This window comes from Betta splendens, chromosome 3, assembly GCF_900634795.4.
Source record: "Betta splendens chromosome 3, fBetSpl5.4, whole genome shotgun sequence".
Taxonomy (NCBI): domain Eukaryota; kingdom Metazoa; phylum Chordata; class Actinopteri; order Anabantiformes; family Osphronemidae; genus Betta; species Betta splendens.
Window position 1 is genome coordinate 5,352,426 of NC_040883.2, and position 17,786 is coordinate 5,370,211.

A 17,786-nucleotide genomic window follows, 5' to 3' on the forward strand; every position below is an offset into this window, starting at 1 on the left:
TTAATTATTGTTAAATTGTCCCCATCATACTCAACACCTGTGTTTTGTCAAATGAATTACTTTTGCTTTTCACACCATTAGGGGAGGTGTAGGCTGACCAGGAAAAGTAAAAAAAAAGGGGGGGGGGGTCTGTAGCGTGTAACCTATTGAAAGGAGGAATGTGAGAGAGCATTATTGCCCACACTCCATGTGAATTGAAAAGGGGTTAAAGAAATGACAGCGTACAGTGGGTGGTAGGGCCTCAGCGCAGCCTGGGAGGAAATGGAATGGGAAAGTGCAGTCAGGCAGACCACTCATTCACCATGACAAATGGGAGAGGCCTAGGCCAAGGGGATACCTGATACCCCACCGTGTGCTGCATGCACCTGCCCGGACTCCGTGTGCACCAAGGTGGAAAGAAACCTCAGCCACTTGTAGCAGCACACCTCCGTTCTATTAATAATTTCACAATTTTGCTCATAATATTTTTAAATTAACATAAATTTATGGAGATTGAATAAAAGTCGGATCATGGGAAAACTTACACAATGTGTCACCTAATGGAGCTTCTCACAGTTTTAGTGACTTGAAACAAAATTGGAAATAGAATTCCATCAGAGAATTAGAAAATGTTTGTTTTTTAGTCATAGTTTAGATTACAGCAAAATGACATAGTTTTACAATTTATCTCCTCATCAACAAATTTAAATGTATACTTTCATACATTCTGATGAAGCCCCATCCACTTATGGGTTCAAACACAATATGTTAACAATGAGTTAATGACCGCTTCAACTGGAGGTCACGAGCTGAATGTCATGAGGTTTCCATCTAAATTAAGTCATCTATCAAATTTGAGTGACGTATTAAATCTTTGGGAAGTGTTCAGAATTAGCCGGCATTTCTATAATTCAATTCAAGCAGACGGAACAAGAGACGTACGCAGCAGACAGAGAAGCGCTGCACTGTTCACACACATGCGGCGCAGGACGCGTCCGCCGCCTCGGAGCCGTCGCTCCTCCTCTGCAGGCAGATGCGCTGTGGTCACTCCGTCACAGGTCTCCTGCTCAGTGAATATCAGTGTGCAGTGCAGCGTGCTCCTAAAACACCGTCTCCTGTCCCGTTTCAGTGTTTGGATGGGTATGAGGAGTGAGCAGGGCCTGCTCTGCTCACAGGCAAACGGCAGCATTCTGTTATTCTCTGGCCAAACGTGAGCTCATTTCACATGTTCCCTGTTGCTTTGTATGATTTTGAATTATTCCATCATCGCAAAAGAAACAGAACGTCACTTCCTGTGACTTTCTTCGCCACGATTTCACTTCACACGCGATCGTATTACCTGAATGTAAGCAAACAGACAGTGACAGGGAACAGCTTAACACAAAGTGAAGTGTGTGTGTGTGTGTGTGTTTTCGTTATTCCTCTCAAAAACATTTCTGCGCACATTAAAGGATCGCACTGAAATCATCACAGATTAACGCAAAAAAACAAACAAGTGAACGCGCGTTTCGCTTGTTTTGGGTAATGTTATAACCGGCTGAACTGTGTTTGTTTAATTGTAAGTGAGTTTAACCATTAACAAAGGGTAAAGCATCCGTTTTGTTACTATGGTTACTCATGGTAACCACCTGGGTGTTATGATAGAGAACATTTAAACTATTGAAGCTATTGTATTAAACAAGTATTTTCTTTCACCCTATTTTAAACATGATATTTTTGCATTTACATTAAAGGAAATGTGTTGTCATTGTGAAACACTTTTGTAATTTGTAGAAGTTACTTTCTCATTTTTAATGTCTCTCTTTTACAGAAGAGCTCGGCCCCGCTGAGCTGGTTGCTCTGTCAGTGTTGTGGCATTTCCACTAGTCACAGCAGACACAGTTTTCTGCAGTGGTAGCAGAGCCCAGGAGTAAATATGTATCCATCACATAGTGGTAGAAGATTGTGTGCGCCATAGGTTTCGCTGTGGTGTTTTTATTTTAAGAATGAAGGCGTTTTACTGTTCTAATACTTGTCTACATGTGTTTTCCCGTGTGACGCCACCGTTGCAACCCTCGCTAACGTACATGATGACGTACAGTAACATTCAGCTCCTTTTAAAATCGTTTTCTCATCAATGTGTCAAACAACAAAAGCTTTGCGCTGCTGTTGTTGTTGTCGTCGTTTGCTTTCTTTTTTACAGACCACTACTACAGTTCTGAATGCTCAGGAGTTGTATCGAGTACATTTCTTTTCTTTTAACTGCACATACTTTTTACTTTACACTGTGTTGTATTTCAGTGCATTCACCATAAAGCGACCAGTGCAGTTTCTAGTCTCGCACAAAGCATCTGGGTTAATCTCATATTAGTTAAGGATCATTCCTGCAAACAACCTTAGACCGGTTTCACAGAAGTATGCTCCAAAATAAATGCATTACTGGACTGCTTTATATAACTTTACAGACTGACTCATTTAACATGGGGTAAACAGGAATTCTGAGCAGTAACAATTACTGTAGATGCTAAAAAAAACATTTAACTTGGAAAACATGGCCAGTCGAGTTCTGGTAAACATAATGTACTGTGATATGATTCATATCCTTAGTTCTAAGGTTTGTATAGGAGAGGAGAGGATACAACGTTATAACATATAATATTAATACTGCTATATTAGAATCAAATTAGTCATAAACCATATTTATTTTGATATTAAGGATAGTGTTTATTTTTTTCATTGATGTGATGACTCATGGGAAGCTCGAGTGTGTACTGCATCTGTACAGTATGTGCTAAAGTTGCTTGGTTTTACATTATACAGTACATTGTGTGTGACCTGCACTAGCTCCAAATTCAACATTTTATTTCTACTTTACTTTCGCACTGAGGGGATTTTTTTTCTTGTACTAATGCACAACAGACTAAACAATATGTTTTGAATTAAGATTTGTCCTTGGAATAAGCCTTATCTTATTTATAAATCATAGTGAGTTAAATATGCTTTGTAAGTAGATTAGGACATCTGGACACCCCCTCCCTGTGGGCTCAGTCTCTCAGCAATGAGGGCATAGAGATGTAATCCAGATTCATAATCCAATGATTCTTACAAGCTGTTTTGTGTTGTTAAATACTGGGTATTTGTGTTGATTTAATATAAATCTAATCTGCTTTAAACTGCCAGTTGCTGTCTGGCTCTTGGTGATTTTGTTTATAGCTTGTTCTCATTACTTTAGGCTGCAAGGTTCAATCTGACGAGCCCAGTGGACAGACAGTGTTCATTACTGTACCGGTCTATCATTTTAATTTTCATATAATTTTTTATCATTCAGTTTTTTGGTCTAAGGATTCAAAATGTGGACGTCTTGACATTGAACCTCACAGTTTGTAGACTTCAGAGAAACCTTTGGGCAAACTTTTTTGACCTTTGCTTTCCAGTCACTGTTTTTCATGTCTTGACACGTCACTCGTTTCATTTTTATTTCCTTGTTAAACTATGATTATATATACTGTACCACCAAACACCTAGTTAATAGTAACAATGTTTTAGTTTGTGAAAAGCTGGTGTTGTTTTATAATTAAATTATAATTAAATAAGTTACAGAATTTTCACAAATAATTTTTGGTATTTTTTGAAAATAATTGTTTTGAAAAATGTTATTTTTCATATTACATTAAAATGCCCCTTTTCCTAATGCCCCTAAATTGTCTTAGCTTTATATTTCACTCTTATAACTGCACAGACAGAACCATGTATGTATTTCACAGGTCACCCTGTAGATACAAAGCTTAGCAAAAAGGGTCACGTCCCACTGTTGCTTTTCAGTCAAGTCCAACAAGTGTGTGTTAGAATTATAGATTTTATTGTTTGTAGTAATTTTATGGCGCCATGTACATGTAGCTCAGTGTGATTTTCATCCCTGATATTTTCTATTAGTTTTGTACTGTAAGTAGGTTCGACTGCCTGAGGATTTCTTGAGTGCGGTGACTCACATGTACAATATTATTAGTTGCTCTGAGTTCAGCCTGTGCAAATCTGTTAATGCATAAGACTATAAGAGCTTCTTATGTTCAAAGCCAGGTCAGAGTGAAGACACATCAGATTAATATTTGATCATGCAGAAGGGCCCCTAATCAGATTTGCTTATTCCCTTAGCTGAGTGCTCTGCAACAATTATCATAATTGTTGTGCTAAACACGCTTGTCTTTACGACTAGCGGCTGGACGTGAGCGTGTGCTGTGAGAGGGGGATCCCAGGACCAAACCCAATTAATGCGGGATGGATGGCTGGGCCTGCTGAGGGAGAGGGGGGATATAAGCAGGAGGAGGGGGGGGCAGGATGCTGCTCCAACCCGCAGCCAGTGACACCGTAGACCAGGGCAGCATGCTCAGGTCCAGGACAGGACCCGTACTGTCATCAGCAGGAAAATGATGAGTCCGGTCTTTTTTTTTTTGTTACTTTGCCTGATATAATCTTGTCATCTGTAACTCATCTGTTCCTTTCTTTCCCTTTATTTCTGGGAGAGAGGTATCTCTTTCTAGCTCGTTCACTCTGTAAATGGCAGAGAGAGGTGAGCAATATGTTTTAAGTACGTATTTAAAGTACAGTATAAGTTTGTTCCAGTATTTTGAGATTTTTAGGAAATCTTCCAGCAAATAAGTTAATTTGGTGGGTTTATGAGTTTGATATTAAACTGTGTCATGAAATAATTATCAAAGAATAAAATCACATCATCACATGGAAGAATAATACCATATATTAATATTTATAAAAGTTGTCTTTAATTAATATTTGGAACACAATCTGCCTTTTTTCTAGTTTCTTTGTATTAAACAATCAACCATCTCTTTAAAAGACAACAACACACTTTATGTTCTGTATTAACAGAAATTTATGATTTGAACAATTATTTATATTTAGCAATTTCTGAAATATAAGATAATAAAAACAGACCCTTTTTGGCTGGTAATCCTGTGTAATATGTCAATGAAATCAATAATATTACCAAAGCAAATCGCTGCCTATTTTGATTGCTCTCTGATGAATAAGGTGTCAGCAAATTGGTTTGTCATAAGCGTGTCTATTTAACAAATGAGCCTGTGGACCAGTTCTGTCTGTATGAAAATCATCTATCCTGCTGCAGACGTGGCTCTGTGCAAAGAAACACTAGGAGAGATGGTTTCCCATTAATCTACCGTTGACTGGCTGGAAATTGCATCTTTGTAATGAGTATTAGGTGTGCAACTACATGAATTAAAGCTCAATGAGCCTCTGATTGATCACCTCCTCCCAAATGATGCTCCTTCCATGATCATTATTGTTTAAAAGTGACTAAATCATATCAGGATGATTAAAAGTCTCTGCTTGAAGGGAGAGGAAGATAAAGTAAAGGCATGAAGTCTGAGGAATTGTGCTTCTGTTCCCAGAATGTTGTTTTAAAAAAAGATATGTTTTGGTTAAAATCGTAAATACCTGTACGTCAGTAGCAGAGGAAATTATACTGTATGTTGTTTACAGTCATTAGCATTTCATCATATCACTCAGCAGGCCACATTTTTATTAATATTTGATGGTCCAGCATAGTTCGATACGATGAGATTCTTCCTCCTATTGTTAACGACCACATTAAAGGTACGTGAGAGTGCACAGCCCACGTTTGAAGTTGGTCCCAACGGTCCAGGTGTTTTTACAGGCATGTGTTCTAAACTACGCGTCAGGCGTCACCTTCACACAGAGTGCGAGGCCTCCTTGCCAGGTATTTGCTTGCTTCACCCTCGCATTCAGCCACGGGCAGTCGATCTACTGCCGTTCAGGTCGCAGCAATAAAGTCCTGATTGTTTAAAGTCCCACTTGCGCCTGGCATTTCTTTAATACGCGGACCCCACACATCAAACGACTGGACGGGGCTCATCGCGAGTCTAAATGTTTACGCGCAGCCATGCTGCATTTCCACATTTAAAACCTTTTACGCTCCATTATCTGAGAGTTGTACCCGTTTTACTTTGACGGCGAAATTTATTGAATCATTTTCCCTTCGTGCGACCTGACGTGCGCGTGGAAAAAGGACGCGGCGTGTTTAAAAAGAGCCCGCTTCAGTAACAGAGCCGGCCTCGTGCTCTTGCATCTCCACATATTTACTGTACCTGGACACACTAATGTTCCTCTGTAATGTCTCTTCTTGTAATTACACTGCTGAGCACCCTGTTGGGGTAATTGTACTAAAAACACCCTCATTAGCAGCATCAAGATGTAAACCCCCAGAAGCCTCACTGTCTTCCCCCCTCATCAACCCTTGGAAGACGAGTTCTTTGGCCAACTCCACTTTATACTTAACTCTCTGCTTGTTCCATTGTTTGCTTTTAATGCTGTGGCACTGTGTCCGTTCCATAGCAGACATGAGCGTGCGTAATCTGATGCTCCGTTTTACTTTACTAAAGAGGAATTGCCTTCATGCGTCACTGTTGAGAGAAAGAAGCCGAATAATGGTGAATAAGAAGGTTGTGGTGGGTTTTTTTCCACTCTCCACTCGCCATAACACACCAGCGTAGGAATTAAAACAGTCCCCGGCCCTGCATTGTCTGGCAATTTGCTCTCTCTAAATTATTCAGAGCGAGGGCTTTTTATGTCAGCAACTTTGTGTTTTTCAGTGACAAAGCTAGCCTCACCTAATAGTTTCACTGCGTCTGCCATTTTATGACTGACATAGCAATAAGCAGATTGTCCAGATATTTATGCCATCTGCAGCTAGGAGAGATAATTAAAGTATATAAATTAATCAAGTGCAATTAATTAGAGGTTTTATGTTCACAGCAGTACATCTTTGCATGTATAATTTATATTTATTGATTTGTTTTGGTTTCATTAGCCTATAAGATAACGGTGCAAATGCATTAGAGGGGAAAATGCACAATTAGCATGCGGTAAAGGCTGCTGGTAATTGATAGATCATCGAGCACTGCCTGCAGATATAAAGCTGTGTAAACTGTCATAAGCGGTTACAATCGATGACTGATATTTCGCGCCATATCTCTCTCTCTTGATTAATGATGTTTTTGAAAGCGCACCCCCACTTAATTGGACCCTGATAGGCATGCGGAATTTACTGTTTAATCAGGGCACAGAATTTATGGCGCTCCAGAACCCGCGTCGTCGCTGCTGGAAATGTATGATTGGTCTGTGTAAGTGCTACGCTGATGTTATTTGCTCCCGTCAGCAGCCAATATGGGCGAGCATTAAGAGCTTTGTGCTTCCCAGCTGATTTTTCATTGACTGTACTGCCATCGTTCATCACGGCCTGGTTTCCCTCCATTGTGCAGGGCTGTGTGAGCGAGCGAGCGAGCGAGAGAACGTGTTCACAGCATTCCTGCGCTTCCTGTAACTGCCGCTCGAAGGGAGAGTCACACACACGATTTCCACATAGTGACATGATGTGCTTGTCAGTCGTCAGCGTTAATATTGTTAGATAATTGTTTCGTTTGCCATTTATGCAAAACCAAAGGGAAGTCAAGAATAGTCCAGTCGGGGTGAATGTCGAGGTTTAAATAAATAGACTTAGTTTTTACCTCAGCCGTAGTTTTCATTAACTCGTAGTTTGTCTCCTCTTTTGTGCCGCTGACATATTTTGAAGATGTTGTCAGTCTGTGTTGCGTCACTGATAATTCATGTGGCCGTAGCAATATAATTACTGCAAATGGAGTAAAAGGAGGATGTGTGGTTTATGGGCACCACATGTTGACGTCTGGGATCGGCTTCTGTGTATCTGTTCTCGTTGAGGTGGACCACTTTCTCTCATGCATCTCACTCTCTGTGTCCTGTGATCTGGCGGCGGCGTGAACCGCTGTGAAGTCCGTCCGCAGCGGTGGGTCTGTTGTGACGTACAGTGCAGTTCGCTATAGACGGCTGGGTTTCAGGAGTTTTATTTTGCAGCTGGGTGCCAGACGCACATACATTCTTGCCCCGTGTCTCAGACAATTTCCTCCCCTTATGTCACCATAAACGCTCGCAGAGACGCTACCCTTCGTTTAATGGTTTAGATATGTAGAGGAGGAAGAAACCTTGTGCCTTCTGGTGATATGATTTAATTTGGGATCTGACTTTACACCTGCTGATGCCTGCTCTCGTTTCCTACCCTCAGGGCAGCTCCTCAGATCATCCTCAGCCACTTTTTTTTTTTTTTTTTTTAAAGTAGTAGGCTTGTGCTAATGGGTAGCAGTTCACGTTGTGCTCTCGCATTCTGGAGCAGGAGGTGGGTACAATCTTTCTAATCACAGTGGCAGGCAAATATCTATAAAAGCTCCGGCGTCCCAGAGGAAACCGTCTGACCTTCGCTGTGAGAACAGCTGGAGACGTCGGGAGCTCGCTCGTCTCTGATCCTCCCCATCCCGTGGAACAGTGGAGAGGTAAACGGCTTCATCGCGTGGACGTATTGACACCATGGCCCCTAAACCCACAACAGGCTATCTGATTTCCTTCCTAGGAATCCCCAGAGAGAGCGCTTCCATTTTTCTTTGCTTGTATATAAGTAAACTGTGGGACCTGGCTGGGAGGTCAAGTCAGTCTCTGCTATTTATTACACAGAAATGTGACACTCAGTCTTAAATGCTCCTGTCCCAAGTGATTTAGCCTCATGCCTGCATTATGTCTGCCGAGTGTGTGCTGGTGTGTGTGTGCATGGGAGACGGGGAGCGGCATTTTACGACCATTGTGCCAAATTGTCTTTTTCTCCGACTTGTCTCTTGTAAACAAAGATGGGTTAATATGCTCTTTGAAGACAGTTTTATGTAAAGCTTTTAGTCCTGGTGTATGTATCATATTTACTGTAAGTACACTTCAAACACAAGGGCAGGCTAATGCGACGAGAATGAGTAAGGATTGTAGTCATGCACGGGTCAACTCTTGAACACCACGTCTAAATATGATCAGTATCTGAAGCCTCGCTTTGGTTTAAGGTTCATTTGGCTTATGTCTCTATTAAGTTGCTGAAACAAACTGGAAAACGGGACGGTGGCACAGTCATTAGCTTCCAAGGAGGGACGCGATCCTACTTCTGTGGGAAGCAGAGCTCTGTTTACTGCGTGACAATGTGATATTGTGCGGCTCATGCTGTCTTAATTGGAAACAGTCTCAACCCTCAAAAGGTGCATAAGACCTCTGATTTTGTGAGGCAGTCTCCCCCCCCCGTTCCAGCCCCATCACCCTCCTCGTTCCCTCTGAAGAGCAGGAAAACCCCCTAAAGCATTTCCTTAATCCACCGGAAGATCATGCTCTCCCACTAAAGATGGTACCTGTGGACAAACAATGGATTTTTCCATAATAATAAGTTGAAGATTTCATTATGAGCAGCTAATGGATGGACGGGACTAGGTCTGAGCTCATGCACGGAGAAGCTTTCTTTTGATCAGCAGCATAGGGTTAATCCATGGTGAGGAATAATGGAGGTGTAGAGAGGGGGGAAGAGCAGTATTGAGCTGAGTTGAATTTACAGCTGAGAGGGCTCAGTAAAAGGATGATTTTTAGAGCCTTTCGCTGCGTATTGAAGGGAACACTGTCTGACAAGTCGTCAATGAGCCCGGGCGCTGTACTAAACTAATGAAAGCTGCATTTGATCTTCTTCGAAGAGGTTCAATACCACTCCTGCTATTATTTAAGTCCTCAGCTTCACCCAAACCAGTTTCCAGATCCACAAAATCGTTAACGTGCACAGTGAAGTAAACAGTGTTTGTAAGTATTGGTGGAGGTGGAAATGTGTAAGCCGCCCATAATGCAGTCGTGTTGATTGCATTCGGTTGACATTTCCCGACGTGTCTGCAGGGCCTGAGTCCTGCTGCTGGATTAGATTCAGGTAACATTTACTTTAACAGTTAAATAAGTGTGTGTGTATTATTGTGGCTGTATTATTTTCTCATTCATCCAAATAAAAGTAAGGGTTGGTTGTTGAACGTCTACTCAGATGCTGAGGGCCACCACGACCGCATTTGAGAGGCAGACAGGATGAAAGATCTGGCCTGAACCTGTGCCAAGGAACAGGGCATGCGTCATCTGCTAACATCAATGATGGGGCTGCACCGCAAGCAAAACAGCCCATCCTCGCACTTGAACTGCAGTGATTCAAGGTTATGTTAACTGAAACATGCTGAAGTAATAATATAAACACCACGATAAACCAGCAGTTTGGAAGATTTCAGTAATAAATCTGGCCAGTGGGGGCCTGACTGAAATTTGTGATGACATCAAGTGGTTGTTAGTGTAAAAGTCTCCCATTATGCATCTGCTCTGCATCTATTCGACATTCGTCCTGCAGCAGCTTTAGAGCATTTTTTTACTGAATATGGTAAATGAAAAGCTTAATAGTTCAGCCATATTTTCATAGACAGTATATTAATAGTACAAGCAGATTTCATGCAGAATAACTGTATGAGTGACAAGCTCATTTGCTTGTGCTTTACTGTCTTCACTGTGATTAAATCTATGTATTGAGTCAAATGAACAGTTTAAGGGTTGATAAAGGCAACTCCAACACCAGTGTTGTTCCCAAGTTTACTTTTTCAGTGACGTGACCTAGAAATATTTCCTTTTCTTTGTTTTGTTGAATCTGAAGTTGAAGAAGAATAACAGAAACGTGTCAGTTGGCCTGAATTCCCAGTCTCACGGGGAGATGGTGTATTAGAGGAATATTGAGTAAGGAGAGAGATGCATACTGGCAGAGAGAGCTGCAGGGCCATGCAGGGGACAGGGCTGCTAATCCTCACATATATATTCTGCTAATTAATCCTGATTACCACTTTTTAATCGGCCTGCTCAGGCTGCACCAGAATAAAGCGACACTTCCTAATGAATTAAACCTGCAATTTATAATTGGTGCACTTCTCTTCTGTGTTTTTATTTTTCCCCCTCAGCCTCCAGTCCTGTGTTGAAGCCCCACGGTCTGTCGGTGGCGTGTGCGCCCACTCCCCACTAGTTAACTGCTAAATGCTCGGGTCACACCTGCGTCCTTTAATGGGGTCTGACGAATCAGTGGGCTGTTGTGAAGGGAGTGATCAGTCCAGCTGCTCCTGTATTTAAGCATATACAGGACACAGACATGGACGTTGGAGAGTGGCTGCTGTGTGTGTGTGTGTGTGTGTGTGTGTGTGTGTGTGTGCGTGTGTGTGTGTGTGTGTGCGTGTGTGTGCGTGTGCGTGCGTGTGTGTGCGTGTGCGTGCGTGTGTGTGTGTGTGTGCATGTGTGGGCTGTTAGAGATGACAGCTCGCTAATAAAGGCACGTAGCTCATTCCTGTGCAGCTTCCAGTCCACTTCAGCTCCCACTGAATTTAAAAAAAGACCCTATAAAATTGCCCACATTGATTCCTTTGCTCAGTTTTGGTCCAAATATGGTCTAATCCAATGCGACCCGTTTCAGTGCAGAAAAGGTAAACACATCGATTGCTGACCCTGTCTTTACTTCCGGGTCAGCGGCACGCGGTGGCCAACTGGTCGGACTCCCCGGGCTGTAATGAGCTCTGTCCCCCTATGGTCAGGCGCTGTGCCTCCCTCATTTGAGTGGGTCCGTACCTGGGAGATGGGATCGTGTGAAGCAGTGATTGTTTCCACGATTAGGTGGGAAAAGCAGTGGAACCTCGCTTGTGGATCCCTCACATGGATTCACTCCGCGAGCAGAGCCTCGGCTGAAAAACAATAGCCAGCTGTCGCCCACTGGCTGATGTGCCTTTGATCAGCCAAATGAAGGCTGCTGGCATTTCTTATGGAGTGGAGATTGCTTATCGATCTATATCAAAATATTCATGCTAATCCCGGGCAGCAGAGACTATTTTCAAGCCGGGTTAGCAATCAGAGCTGCCGTCCTGTCTGGAGCAATTCGCTGAGCTGGGAAGTCTAATCAGCTCAGGGTCCTGCAGTCAAATGCACTTTGCTGTTTAAATTTGGACCCCTGACATTGATGGAGGAGTCCAGAGAAAGGTGTTGACAAACCAAATTGTTTGTTCCAGCACTATTTTGCTAGAGATCAAGTCCAGAGTAATGCGCAGTGAATTTGTTCATTACTAGCAGGGGTTGGAGAGGAGAGGGCCGAGGTTTCACCCGCTCTCCACTGTAGGAGACTAGTGTTTCAGGGTTGTGGGATTGAAGGGCCGGGGGCAGATTGATGGTGGGGGGGGGTGCATGCATCTGCTTGTGGTGGGCGTATGTGTGTGTGTATTGTTTGGCAGCAGTGTGGTTGTAACTGTGGTTTTGGGGTGACTGTATGTGTGTTAAGGTCAGACAGGCTGACGATGTAACTGGGGGACCAGTCAGCCCACTAAACACCATACTCTTGGACTTGGACCAGCGTTATATATACTGTGTGTGTGTGTGTGTGTGTGTGTGTGTGTGTGTGTGTGTGTGTGTGTGTGTGTGTGTGTGTGTGTGTGTGTGTGTGTGTGTGTGTGTGTGTATATTTATATATATCTATATGTATTTTATTCATTTATTTATATTTATTTATATATACTGTACTTTATTTATATATACTGTATGGGTACAAGGAGGAAAAAAATATTAATAATATCTATAATAATATCTTTATTGTCTTCTTATCTATCTTATGTTAACATATAAAAATAAACACATGGCATAATCTCCTACAAAGCATGTGCACGGCTTCTTGATCACAGATTATGCTTCCTTACTTCCTCTGGCAGAAACCCCTCCTCTGTCCAGTGACGCAGGGTGCTCTAAATCTGTCCCAATACGTTAATACTGTCATGCAATTATTGTGCAAAGAAATCTGTGAAGAAAAAGCAATGCCAGAATGGAGAGATTATCCTGCTGGAGGGTTGAAGGGCTAATGTCTTGCCATATGGCCCAGATTGTAATGTGTGGTGTCCTGCTTCAGGGTCAATCATACATCAAGTATTAGTGTCAGGTGGGGATTAATGCTTAACGTCCCTTCACCTCCGACATAGCGCACTGTACTTTACCTGTCTGTGGTTACTGCCCTGACAGCGTGTGTTCCTCATGTTGGAGAACAGAAGAAGAGCAGTCGATTTGTTTGAGAACGTGTTTATGAAGTGTAATAAAACTGTATGTTTCTGCATACCCAGCAATTTATAGAATAAGAATAACAATAATAATTGTTTTTATTGGTAATAGTAGTTGTAGTGTTTGTATTTGTGGTACAGCTGTTGCTATAAAAGCCTTTGTTAAACACTACAGAGCTTCTTTGTGCATTGCCAGTTCACCAGCGCATCACCTCTAAACCCTTGTTTGTGTTGCTGTTGCTGCAGAAACCACTGATTAGAGAGATTATTGCTATTGTTGACTGATGCGGGACCATACATTCACCGAGAAGGTGATTTACCCCACACTTATGGCATAATGCAAGGCTCGTTCGCGCCGCGGCCAGGGATGTGTCTGCGTGCGTAATGGGGATTTATCCTCCAGTTTCCACTCTGATATTTAGTTTATATGGATTGTTATTATTTATCCAATATAGCGTGCTGATATGTACGCCAAAAAAGAAGCTGTAATTTGATGCAGAGTAGAGCACATTATGCATAACCGTATATTATTTGATTATTGCTGCTGTTAAAAGCATCTTAGTTTTTCTCCAAGGCATTTCTCTGTCACTTTATAAAGAATGTGTATACAGTATTTCTGTAAGATAGTAATTGCTATGGATCTTGCAGTTGCCTTAAGTAGCCCAGTGTATCCAGCCAGCCTTTGTCACCTGGTACAGTATTAAGCCAAGTCCTCGCTAGGGCATTAACCTAAATGACTATATAAGTATTTAACCTTACAATCCCTTTTTGACTGATTAGAATTGATAGGTTCTTGCTCGACTGACACAAGCGCCTCTCTGCAGCAATCCTCTCAAAATTAAGTGGCAAACTCAAATGTCAAGGGGGCCAAAACATATTGCGTATTGTAACCTTGACAAACGTGGTGATGGAGAGGGTGGGGTGAGGGGGGTGTGACATGGCAAGGTGAGATTTTGAGATGTTTCTGTGTGTGTGTGTGTGTGTGTGTGTGTGCGTGCGTGTGCGTGTGTGTGACATTCGCATTTTGTCAGACGGCAGGAAGTAAGGTGCAGGTGTCGCCAGGCTTTGGTGCTGCCTGTCACCTTGTGAATAAACAGCAGTTGTTCAGTGAGGAAGGCGGGACTGATTCATGCGAGATTGGTGGAACATGGCAGATGGATGTACTTTTTCATATGTGTAAATAGTCGCAGCTAGCTATTAACATACCTCTGTGCAGATGGCAAACTGTAATAAAGTACAGGCGATAAAACAAGCCTCCACGTCGATGGCTGACGCCCAGCCGATGTTTGTTCATTTTTACATACAGTGCAATATGTTCTGTAGCACAAGGGCACAATAACTAGTGGGGATATTTAGGAGTGCTTGTTGTTCCTGAATAGTAAACAGTTTTAATGTTGCAGTAAAACAGCGGGATCTGGTTTCACTTCTTACCACAAGTTCAAAACTTGACTTTCTATTCTATCGACACTTTGTCATTATATTTCATACTTAATCCATATTTAATCAAATAAAAGTGTGTTTCCTGATGTGAATAACACGCCAGAGCCAGCTAATGTAGGAGCAGCGGCGGGAGTGGTTACACGGTGGATCACGGATGGAAGCTGACGTCGGAGCCACTCTGGCCCACAGCTGGTTCCCCTCCAACTAGATGATCTGCCTCTTCCTGACTCCAGAGACCAGGGGAAGAGGCTGCACAACCCAGACAGAGAGGGAGAGCGGGACAGACAGACGGGTGGATGGATAGAAGGGGGTAGAGAAACAGTCGAAGGGGAGTGTGAGTGAGACGGGGTAAAAACAAAAGTGGGGGTTTGTGGCGTCAGCATCCAGATGCATCACAGCCTCCCGCTGCAGCAATGTGTGTGTGTGTGTGTGTGTGTGTGTGTGTGTGTGTGTGTGTGTGTGTGTGTGTGTGTGTGTGTGTGTGTGTGTGTGTGTGTGTGTGTGTGTGTGTGTGTGTGGAGGGCGTGCATGCATTTGTGGAGCCCAAGGACTTGTCGTCTGTCTGCTGCTGGTTGTGGCAGCCAGCTGTCAGGGGAGCTCAGGGAGAGAGAGGAGGCCAGGTGAAAGGAGGGCCAGCGGCAGACGAGGACTGGAGCCAGCGCTCGCTCACTCCAAATGAATGGTGACAAGAGCGCAAGAGCCATTGATCCACTGGTCAAAGCAGCCCCAAGGCTGCAACCTAATGTGCTGAAAAAAGAAACATCAGCCCCAGTTGGGGCTCTGGGAGAGAGACAGCCATCATCGGGTGAAACACACTTTCCATGCACCATGCGGGAGATCAATTAAAAGAGCTGCGAGATTCAGTCATTAGGGCATTTACATCCACTATAGTTGTGAATAATGTGAATGTGAATATATATTTTTATATAGTGAATGAATTATAAAATAAATTAATCCAACATTTTTTTTATCTAAAGCCATTTTATTTTGTTAAGTGATGTCAGTAGCAGATAAAGCAACTTTGAGAGTCTGACATTGTTTTAAAACAATTAAATATATAACAGCTCTTTTGCCAATAAGCCAACCACTGTGTAAAAATTACCTCCGAGAAGTGTTATTCATTAAATGTGCAACATTGATAGTAATTTTCTAGCGAGGTGCTGAGGAGGATTTTTTTTTTTTTTGCAATCCTTTACTGATAACGTTCAAAGTGAAACTCGCTGGAGCTCCGTGCGCGTGCTTCAGACTTCTAGCTCTCGCATGAGAATGTGAACAAAGCCTCAGAGCTACAGTTCACGTGCTGGGAGGTGAATGTGTGCACGGGACACGCAGCCCAAGACAATTGGCAAACAGCAGGTGGGTGTAAAACATTACATTACCATAGCATTGTTAGGTAAGTACACATCAGCATGCATAACTACCTGCTGTGGTCCACCTGGCTCCACACTAATTATTTGGGGTGAAAAATAAAATGACATGAATATAGAACGCTCCCTAAAATGAGTTTGTAGCCGGAACACGTTCCAATTCGTCGTCCTCTTTGTAAATATGGAGTTGTGTCCTGATGTGGGTGACACTTGATTGGCTGGTGTAACCCGAGCCAGGCGGCGGGGACGGGGAGAACCTTCTGCGGGCGAAGCGTCGGGCTGATTGATCGGTGATCTGGGCTGAGGGAGATGATTGATTGATTGAGGTTGGTTAGGTGACAAACAATGCAGCACCTAGCCCATCAAGGTGCAGCCCTGTCACTGACAATAATCCCTGATTGCCTCGGCCCCTCACGCCCCCTGCTCTCACCCGCCCCTCCCTCCCTTGACTCCATCATCTCCTCTGGGGCTGCACATATAGCCACATATGCTCATAGCCAGCAGACGCAGATCATGCAGCGCTACAGTGCGAACACGGAGTTCAACTCTTAACTATGCATCAGCACGTGTTTGCACGAAAGTGTGTGTGTGTGTGTGTGTGTGTGTGTGTGTGTGTGTGTGTGTGTGTGTGTGTCTCCGTGTTGCGTCTACTGCAACTGTGCACAAAACGTTCAGAGCAGAGCATCCAATGGCCCTGAGCCTCTCACACATTATTCATATTAGTGTTGATTCTCAAAAATTAGTCGCCAGGAAATCCCTTTGAGATTTCAGAGATTTTCAAGCTCAACTTTAAATACTTCCCAGACACCGACCGACATCCGTTAGCCGTCGAACTTTGTTTCGGGGCATCCATCGGGTGGTGTTTTACACCAGCCAAAGCTTTTTCTCTGCTTTTCATAGAGCACCATGAGCGTAGCTAATGCTCCATCCATCTATTATCCACAGATTCATCTGATAATATGAATTTCTATAATAATTTCATTAGGACCTTCACAACATCCTTTGTGTCTTTGTGGTTTAACTAACTCAAGCCTTTAGTTTCCTACGTGTCTGAGTATCTGCCCTGCAGCTCTTCCCCTGGATGTGGGCTGGTTGGCAGGCCTGCGCTGCACATTTGGTCCATGTCCCACACATTTCCTATCTGGTAGGCAGCACCAGCATTCTGCTTTAATTGCTAGGCGTTCTCCGACTGAGTGCAGCTTATTTGTATGTTTGTTTGCCTCCCTGTCTGAGCTATTGGTAATCTATTCTCCCTTCTTAGTAGGAGGAAACGCAGGCAGCCACTGTCTGGATTCATTGAACTGGCAACAGGGTTAGTGCATTATCATGCTGGGTTAGACATAGACATACTTGGCTGACTTTACTTGATTGCATCTAAAGACCAGATACCTCAACTTTTCTTAATAGTGTAGTATAGTGGTACGTTGCAGGTTTTTAAGAGACTGAGATCCTTTTTGCTTTTCTTTTTGCGGTATTATTATTGAGACAGAATTTTTTTTATCCATAGGAGAAAAATATGTGGATAATCGGAATGTGCATGAAGAGTAGATTTAGTCTATAACCTAGTTTTAAATAGTAGATCTAGTCAACAGCACTAATTGTGTTTCCCTGTCTGTACGAGAGCTAAAACTTTCACCGTAAATGAATAGATAAGAAGCATGACAAGTCCAAGCACAGCGATAATCTTGTTTATTATGAATGATGCCATGAAGAGACTGGAAAAAAGCAGTTTTTTTTTGTTGTTTTTTTAAGCTACAAAGACCTTGAGAGAGGGGCCAACAACCACAACATGGAACTGGAATTCAAGGAGCCGTAATGTAATATTTCTGACATTAACAGAACTGAACAGAACTGAAAGATTCCAAAATAAATGTTTATGAGTTACAGTAATATTGTGTCCTTGAGGTTCCCTCAAAATACACTTACTGGAATAGAAGAGCATATACGGGGGAAACAACGCAGCCATCTCTTAAAACAAGACTTTAAGTCTCAGATTTTATTTTGCAGTGCT

At 42.8% G+C, this 17,786-nt stretch overlaps 1 protein-coding gene across 8 annotated transcripts in view; it reads left to right on the forward strand.

Annotated features, from left to right (window-relative positions):
- sall1a (spalt-like transcription factor 1a) overlaps nt 1–17,786 on the forward strand; it is a 167,513-nt gene that overhangs the window by 70,227 nt on the left and 79,500 nt on the right. For 2 of the 8 annotated variants that reach the window (XR_008694119.1, XR_008694120.1), the window contains one exon: nt 1,790–8,139. The exons of the other annotated variants lie outside the window; for them this stretch is intronic. The gene's annotated coding sequence lies outside the window, so the exon portion shown is untranslated. Of the gene's footprint in view, nt 1–1,789; nt 8,140–17,786 lie in introns of those variants that run through there. 8 annotated transcript variants of the gene reach the window in all.